The 7,551-nt window shown below is 32.2% G+C and overlaps 1 pseudogene; it reads left to right on the forward strand.

Moving 5' to 3' along the window:
- The first annotated feature begins 1,876 nt into the window (after nucleotides 1-1,876).
- LOC111300967 (uncharacterized) lies at nucleotides 1,877-7,347 on the forward strand (annotated as a pseudogene).
- The last annotated feature ends 204 nt before the right edge of the window (nucleotides 7,348-7,551 follow it).

Below are 7,551 nucleotides of genomic sequence, written 5' to 3' on the forward strand. Positions count from 1 at the left end.
GTATCCAATAGATTTCGACTTGCTAATTTACAATAGATGATTTTTTAAAAATAAGAATCGGATCGGTGCAAGATGATTTTTCTTTTTTGAAAATTAGTGTCAAATTGGAGATTAGTTTAGAGCGTTATGCCATCTTGAATATAGATATAAGAATATATATTTTATTATTTATTTAATTTTATATTTAAATATATATTATATTAATAAAATTATTATTTAATACTTTAATTTAATAAAATATTATATCTATATATAATTAAAATATAATTTATATTAAAAATAATATTTTTTATAAATGTTATACTATTAAATTTATTTTTTTAAAATCGAGTTGAATGCAGATTATATATGTCAGGTTAGAGTCTAGTGTAAAAAATAATAATTTGATGTCAGGACGAGTATAAACCTACCCATTCTTGACTTATTACCATTTTTAAATGAAGGTGTCTACGTGATACTTTTATTTGACTTTCTTTCTATTTTTTTGTCATTTTGCTTGGATTTTTCCTTTTTTTTAACTTTAACTTTATGTTTTTAATTGTTTATTTTAATATTTTTTAATTATATTTATAAAGATAAATTTCAAAGAATAGATTTATATTTGATTTGTTATATAAGTTATGAAAATAAAATATATATGTTATCAATAAATTAATTGATAAAATTTCACTGATAATTAATTTTATTAAAAAGTTATATATATAATTATGTTTACTGATTTATTAAATTTATCATAAATATCATAAATTATAAATAAAAAAATTAGACTCGCATAATGTGGTTAGTTATATTAAAGGAGTCACAAACGGAATACAAAAGATTTCCGTCTCAAGTCTTTGGCCTAGTGGCTAAAGCGTTTGAGGAGACATCAAGAGCTTGGTTTTGAGCTAGACTTTCCCCCTTTCTTTTACTTGTACTAAGGAAGCGGTGCGTATTTGTAACTCAATGCCGTTGCCAAAATGGTTGCCAAAATGGTTGCCAAAATGGTAGCCAAGCTGCCAACCTCGCCACTCACCACTCACCTCCTCTTTCTAGCGGTCCATCTTAGAGACCATTCAGTTTTTCCTCTCCATTAATGTATTGGCTGCTTCACTTTCCTGCAGCCCTATTCTTCCATAAACTTATTCACCTCTTTGAATTTTGAATCAAAGAGAAAATGATATCCCTTCGTTGCAAAACAGTTTCAGGTATGTTGTTTTCTGCTCAATTGTTGAAACACATTTTTATCTTATTCTTTCTTATTTCACCTTTTAGTTTTTAGAATGATCAGCAATGGGCTTTTCACGTTATTTTCTTTGCAACATTTCTTTATTTATTGTTTACTTTGTTCTGTTTATTGCTCTTTATAAAATATACTATAATCTGCTTTGGTGTTCGAATTTCATTTTTAAAAGAGGTTGAGAATGGTTGGACCAAACTTGGCTTGTTTCCTAGATTTAAATGTTACTGCCAAACAGTTATATGATCTCTTGGTAGGATGTAGATTTGACCATTCTTGTAAAACACGAGTAAAACATAAAAATTAACACTCACAATTTGGGTCTATAATTAAATATAAACATACGTTTTGGCGTTTTCTAAATTCATATACAGATTTTGTTAAAATTTTAAATTATCATATTTCATTTTTTATCCTTTCATGACGAGTGTCGTGTTTAAAATTGAGAGATTTAGAATGGCGTTGGATGCAGTGTCAAACACCAAAAAAATGTATATATATTTACTACTTATAGTTTAAATATCTTGGACATGAACTGTTTCACAAATGACATTACCTTTTTCTTTTTGAAGTTTGAAATAAACAGAAAAAGGAACTGATTGATTAAAATGTAAACATTTACCTTTCTTTCTGTGATATTTATCAGTAATATTGCAAGTAAAAGATCGGAAATTAAAATAACTGTGTTATTTGAGGAAAGTAGATACTAATTAATACCTAATTCAGTGAAATGCTAAGATTTTAGTTATTTGAATGCTGAGGCATTCTGTGGTACTTGTTATTGCAGAGTTGAAAGTGCAATTGAATAAAATAGGTAATGATTGTTCAGTTTCCATAAGCAATAAAATGAAGAGACAAGGTTATCAAATGAATCATCACAATCGAAATGATGCAACAGGAGGTGATCTTTGGACAGATGGACTTATTTGTGCTTTTGAATTCGTTCAAGGCCAACGTAAAACTGTTCAGCAAAAATCTGGTGCAAAGGTCTGGTCTACTCATGCTTCCAGAGAAGCATCTAGGAAGCGGATCTATAGCATATGAACCGAAAAATTCTTTGACTGAAAATGTTAATTCTAACAATTTAGCTAAATCTCCACCCATAACGGAGTCCGCACTCACAGTTAAAGATACATTACATTAAAAAAAATTGTAGCAGGAATCTCAATCCTCGGGAAGAAATCCCAAGAACCTCTTGGAAACCGATTGTTTGGGACAGAATTTCTGAACTAGTCCAGATAATTCAAGTTGATGATGGATGGGGGTCTCAGCCTATTGAGCTCTCAGAGAATGAAGATGATGTCACTACTGCAGATCTAGCAGCTGCTTTCTGGGAAAGGCCAGTTGGTCCGACTTGGTGGTGTCATGTTGCTGCAGATCACCCATCCATAAATGCATGGTTAAGAAATGCTCACAGGATGCATCCTGCTATCAGTGTTGCTTTGTGAGACGAAACTGGGCTGATAAGTGAGTGTATGAAGCACCTATATTATGAGGTACAGTTGCTTGGTCAATATTGGAAGGACTGTGGATTAAGCATTTTTCTTTTTCATATGTATCCGGAGGTTTTAATTGCTCATCTAAAGTAAATACTAAACCCGAAAGGAGATCACAGCTTCATTACCTGAAATTGATAAAATTTTGATGTTGTTCTAATCCTAATACGAACTTATTTTCAATGGTGCACAAGGCAGTATGTGCTTAATTCAAATTTACTATAAAACTGAATCGATTATTTTATATACTTTTCTTGAGGTGTGCTGTCCAGTAAGGTTAGATTAAGACTTGAATGGAGTTAGTGTCTAAATGCTTCTTAACACAAAGTTTGTCTCTATCTGGGTGTAATCTATGCTGCAAAAGTAAAGCAAGTATGTCAATTTTATCCGTCAAACCATATAAATTATCTTCACCTAGTCAAAAAGAAGGTTACATTACTTTCTTCTTTTTCATTTTCCTTTTAAGGCTGTGACTTGTCTAAATATTTTGGATCAAATTCAACGCAATTATCTTTTTCATAAATATTGACAGGTTCCAGTCATAGTTGCTGGTGGACTGTTATTTGAGCTATTCGGACAGTCAGCTGGAGATCCTTTAGCTGATGAAGATGACATCCCCATTGTTCTAAGATCGTGGCATGCACAAAACTTTTTTATAACAGCATTGCATGTCAAAGGGTCTGCATCAAGGTATTGCAGAAGTTCAGGTTTGTTCTTGTACCCTGCATATATTTTCAAATAAGGTTATGCACAATGCATGCTATGCTTAGAATTACCATGACTGGATTTGGTCCCTTGATCTGGTTTTTTATTTTTCCAGGAAACGCTTATTGCTGGAGGCACTAATATTCCGAGAACTATCCACGAGGTTATAGCACTTCTCACTTGTCGCCTTGCAAGACGGAAGGTAAATAATTTTCCTTTCTTGTGATAAAATGATTTTCAATTTATGGAGCTCATCTTACTGACAAATAAAATTATCCTCCATATTCCTTAATTACAAAATAGTCTATGTGCAAAAATTTGTAAATGAAACTCTTGAAATGTATTTGCCTTAAAATTTTGACTTTGCTGCAACATATTGAACAGGTGGTTTTACGACAGCTATATGAACCAACAATCATATCCTCTGAACTATCTCTCTCCTTTTATTTAATCTTCAATGGGGTTTCTCAGCTTAGAAGTTGGCAACGGTTCTTGTTTCTAGCTTGTTTCTTCTCTGAAATCTACAGAACTTATGTTCAATGAAAATATTAAATCAAATGTATTTAAAATGAGTAAAAAGTTTTATAGCTTCTGGTTACTCGTTTAAAACTCACCATCCAAGTCAATTATATTTCTTGGGCCATTTCTATTATAATAATAAACATTTCTATTATAGTAATAAAAGTCAAAATCCTCGAAAAATGCTACTGGCTACTGGACTCTGAAATGCACATATCTGCTTCATAGAGTCAGATGTAACTTTTTTAAAAGGATAACTTCCCCTGCAGTCCTTTTGGATTATGTTAATTGAATACTTTCCTGAAAGATGCATAGCAATTCCATATAATTTTCTTTGGTAGTTAGCTCGTCGTGCTTCCATTCTATGGATATAGGACTACATGTGAAGCTTGCCTTTGAATTTGCAGATGGCTTTTATTTTTAAATTTATTGCCCTTTTATTGATCCTATTTTTTAAGTTTAATTTTGCTCCCTCGGTGGTTACAAAGTTTAGTACCTCTGTCATAAATCAATGGCTAACTGATATGATGTTTCCCATAACAAAATTTCTTTTAGACTATTCATTCCTTAATTTTGAACTCATGAGTAGGCTTACAACCATACACGCATGCTGAGACATATGCACACCGACATTGAAACGAGCTCGTAATTTGTTTCTCTAATTTTAAAATCTTAGGTTATTTCGCAAATCAATATTCGGTGAAGCAGATGAAGTTGAGTTAATGTTTATGAACAGGTGTTCCCTTTCACTTTGGATAATTCATCTTCTTAATAGGAAGAGTTTCACATTCATGCTCTGTTATTTGCCTGTGCATGACACATTTAACAAATAATTTATCACATGAACAGGAGGAATCACGAGGATTTGCATCTTTTTACGACAATTATGAACCAAGAAATCAGAAGGTTGTCAACACAGGTAGGTCAATTTGGTATACGGAGATAATTCTAAGTTTACCCTAGGAATAACATTGTTCAATTTTAGAAACATTACTCTGCTAAAGGAAATTTTCATTTGCACTGGCTTTTCAATTGTGTACTTAAGATAGTTTCAGTTTGCAAGCATGCTTCAAATCTAGGGTACTGAACAAAGAGTACTAAATTGTTAGAGATTGCTGGCTGAGAATTATTTTGGTCAATTACTATTGAAGGACGACGAAAGCTTGATTAGAATTTCTTTGTTGCACATTAAGCACTGTCTTGAGATAAATATTTTCATGCAGACTAGGCTGTGGTTGTTCCGAGGAGAGTACGGAAATTTAACAACAAATTGCAGTTTGATTTCCTGTTGCAAGAGCTTGCCTTCTTTTAAAATTGAATTAAATTTATTCAATATGTTAGTTTATTTATGCACAATTTTCTTTTAGGATTTTTCTGCTGTCTCATTGGTAAACTGGAGTAGCAAGAACATTGGAATACCAAGTATGTAATTTTCACGGACCATTTCTATTACGCCAAAACTGGATTATGCAACTCACTATCCAGGTCCTGAAAATTAATGTCACTAAGAGAAAATTTTGCATTTTGAAACTACTAACAGAGTAATAGTTAGCAACGATGTTAATATGAGGAAAATCTTTTACCAACTTATTGTCTTTTGTTGTGCAGACATGGTGACTTTAATAGTTTAAGAACCTGAGGTTTTGAAATAAATAATTTAGACAAGTTATCAAGTGTAGAATAGGATTGTCATGGCCACGCATTTTTTGAATGGTATATAGATTAGTATGCGAATTTACCGTTTCTTGCAGATATTTTACATGTAAGAACTGTCATTTTCTTATGTACTGCAAGTCATAAGAGTGAAATGGTCTCTCCATGCACGAGAGGAGATTGTGTTTGAGCTTCTTCAAAATTTGAGAGGGAATGCAATAAGGGCCTTGCTGGATGGGATAAGAAAGAGTACAAGAGAAATGATTTTAGAGCAAGAGGCAGTTCGTGGTCGCTTATTTACAATTCAAGATGCTATGCGAAGTACAGTTCGCGAATGGTTGCAGGTTTACATTCTCTTGATCAGACACAAAAGAATCTACTTTCCTACATAGAAATCTGATACTTAACGCAGATCTAGTTCTCCTACATCAGTGCAGCTTGATTTCTTAATTTATTTTTTGAATATTTCTCATTTACTCTTTTGATTTAGTCAACTATTCTGATTGTTAAGTTTTTAGAGATTTGTTTCTATTTTAGAATAAAATAATTCTCCTTCTTTTTATTATTTTTTGTTTATTGTTTCATGTAAATTGTTTCCTAATAAGAAACTTTACTGTTCCTATTTATTAAGATGTACTCCTTCATTGTAGATAAAATAAGAAGAAATAAGAACAATTATTTTTTAAGTTTTTTATATGGTATCAGAGCAAAGTCGGCCTGAGCCATTAGACTGTAGCCACACGAATTTCCGTTATAGCTAGCAGGAGTGAGAACTCTGCTTCTATAGAGGTATGGCATGAAGAAAATCACAAAGAGATGATACTCCAACAAATCCTTCAAAATAAGTCTGCAACCTTTGAAACTAGTTTACTAGCACAAAAAAGTAATTTCCTAAATGCCTTAAGTGTTCAACGGGAAAATACACAAGCTTGGATTGTTGATTCAGGAGCATCACATCACATGACTGAAGATGTATCTTTATTCAACACATATAGACCTTGCTATGATAATTCTACTATAAAAATTGTTAATGGCCTCTTAAAGGTGGCAAGAATAGGTTTTATTGTAGTTTCGAAGGACATAACACTTGACTTTATCTTCCATGTCCCTAATTTAAGCTGTAACATGCTTTCTATCAGTAAGCTTACAAAAGATAGATGTTGTGTCACTAAATTTTTTCCCAACTTGTGTGAACTTCAAGAATTGGGCTCGAGGAGAATTATTAGTAATGCTAGGATGTGTGCTTTTGTGATGATAATTTCTTATGGAACTATTTGTTATAACTTTTACTAATTGCTTGATGAATTTTTAAATGTGGCCATCTAATCTTTTGGCTCCGTCACCCTTCCTGTTACAAATTTCAAGATAAAAGTCTTATAGTCACACATAATTTAGGAATTTTTGGTGGCTGTGGCCTTATTCTTTCCATTATCACTGGACTTTTTGGGATCAATGTGGATGGAATACATGGAAATAATGGTGCTACCCCATATGCTTTTTTTTGTATTTTCTAGTATCCTTTTCTTTCTTGGATTAGCATTGATTGCCATTGGTTTGCTCTATCTTGGGCTGAAAAAACCAATCATTGATGAGGATGTTGAGGAGAGAAGATTAGAGTTTCAAAAGCTGGTTAAGATGTTCCAAAAAAAGGCAGAATCTCATGCACAAGTTCGTAAAAATGTTGCTCGGTCTATTAAGCCTCCCACAACTACAAGTGTACTTCCAAGTGGGAAGGGCTATGTCCTCATTGGTTAAATGCTACCTTTAAAAGTAGTTTTTTAGTTGCTAACAATTATTGATTCTACTTCAGTATGGTATATACATAAAATGGATGAAACAACCTAGCATGATGTCATAATTCACAAATTTATATGCCATTAATGGATCATCTTCAATGGTCATTATTAGTTGCAAACTACTTTGCAATAAACCTTATTTAGTTTTTTTTTATATTTTTTT

The sequence above is a fragment of the Durio zibethinus genome, chromosome 18 (genome assembly GCF_047325235.1).
Source record: "Durio zibethinus cultivar Kanyao isolate XHJ-2024 chromosome 18, ASM4732523v1, whole genome shotgun sequence".
Taxonomy (NCBI): Eukaryota; Viridiplantae; Streptophyta; class Magnoliopsida; order Malvales; family Malvaceae; genus Durio; species Durio zibethinus.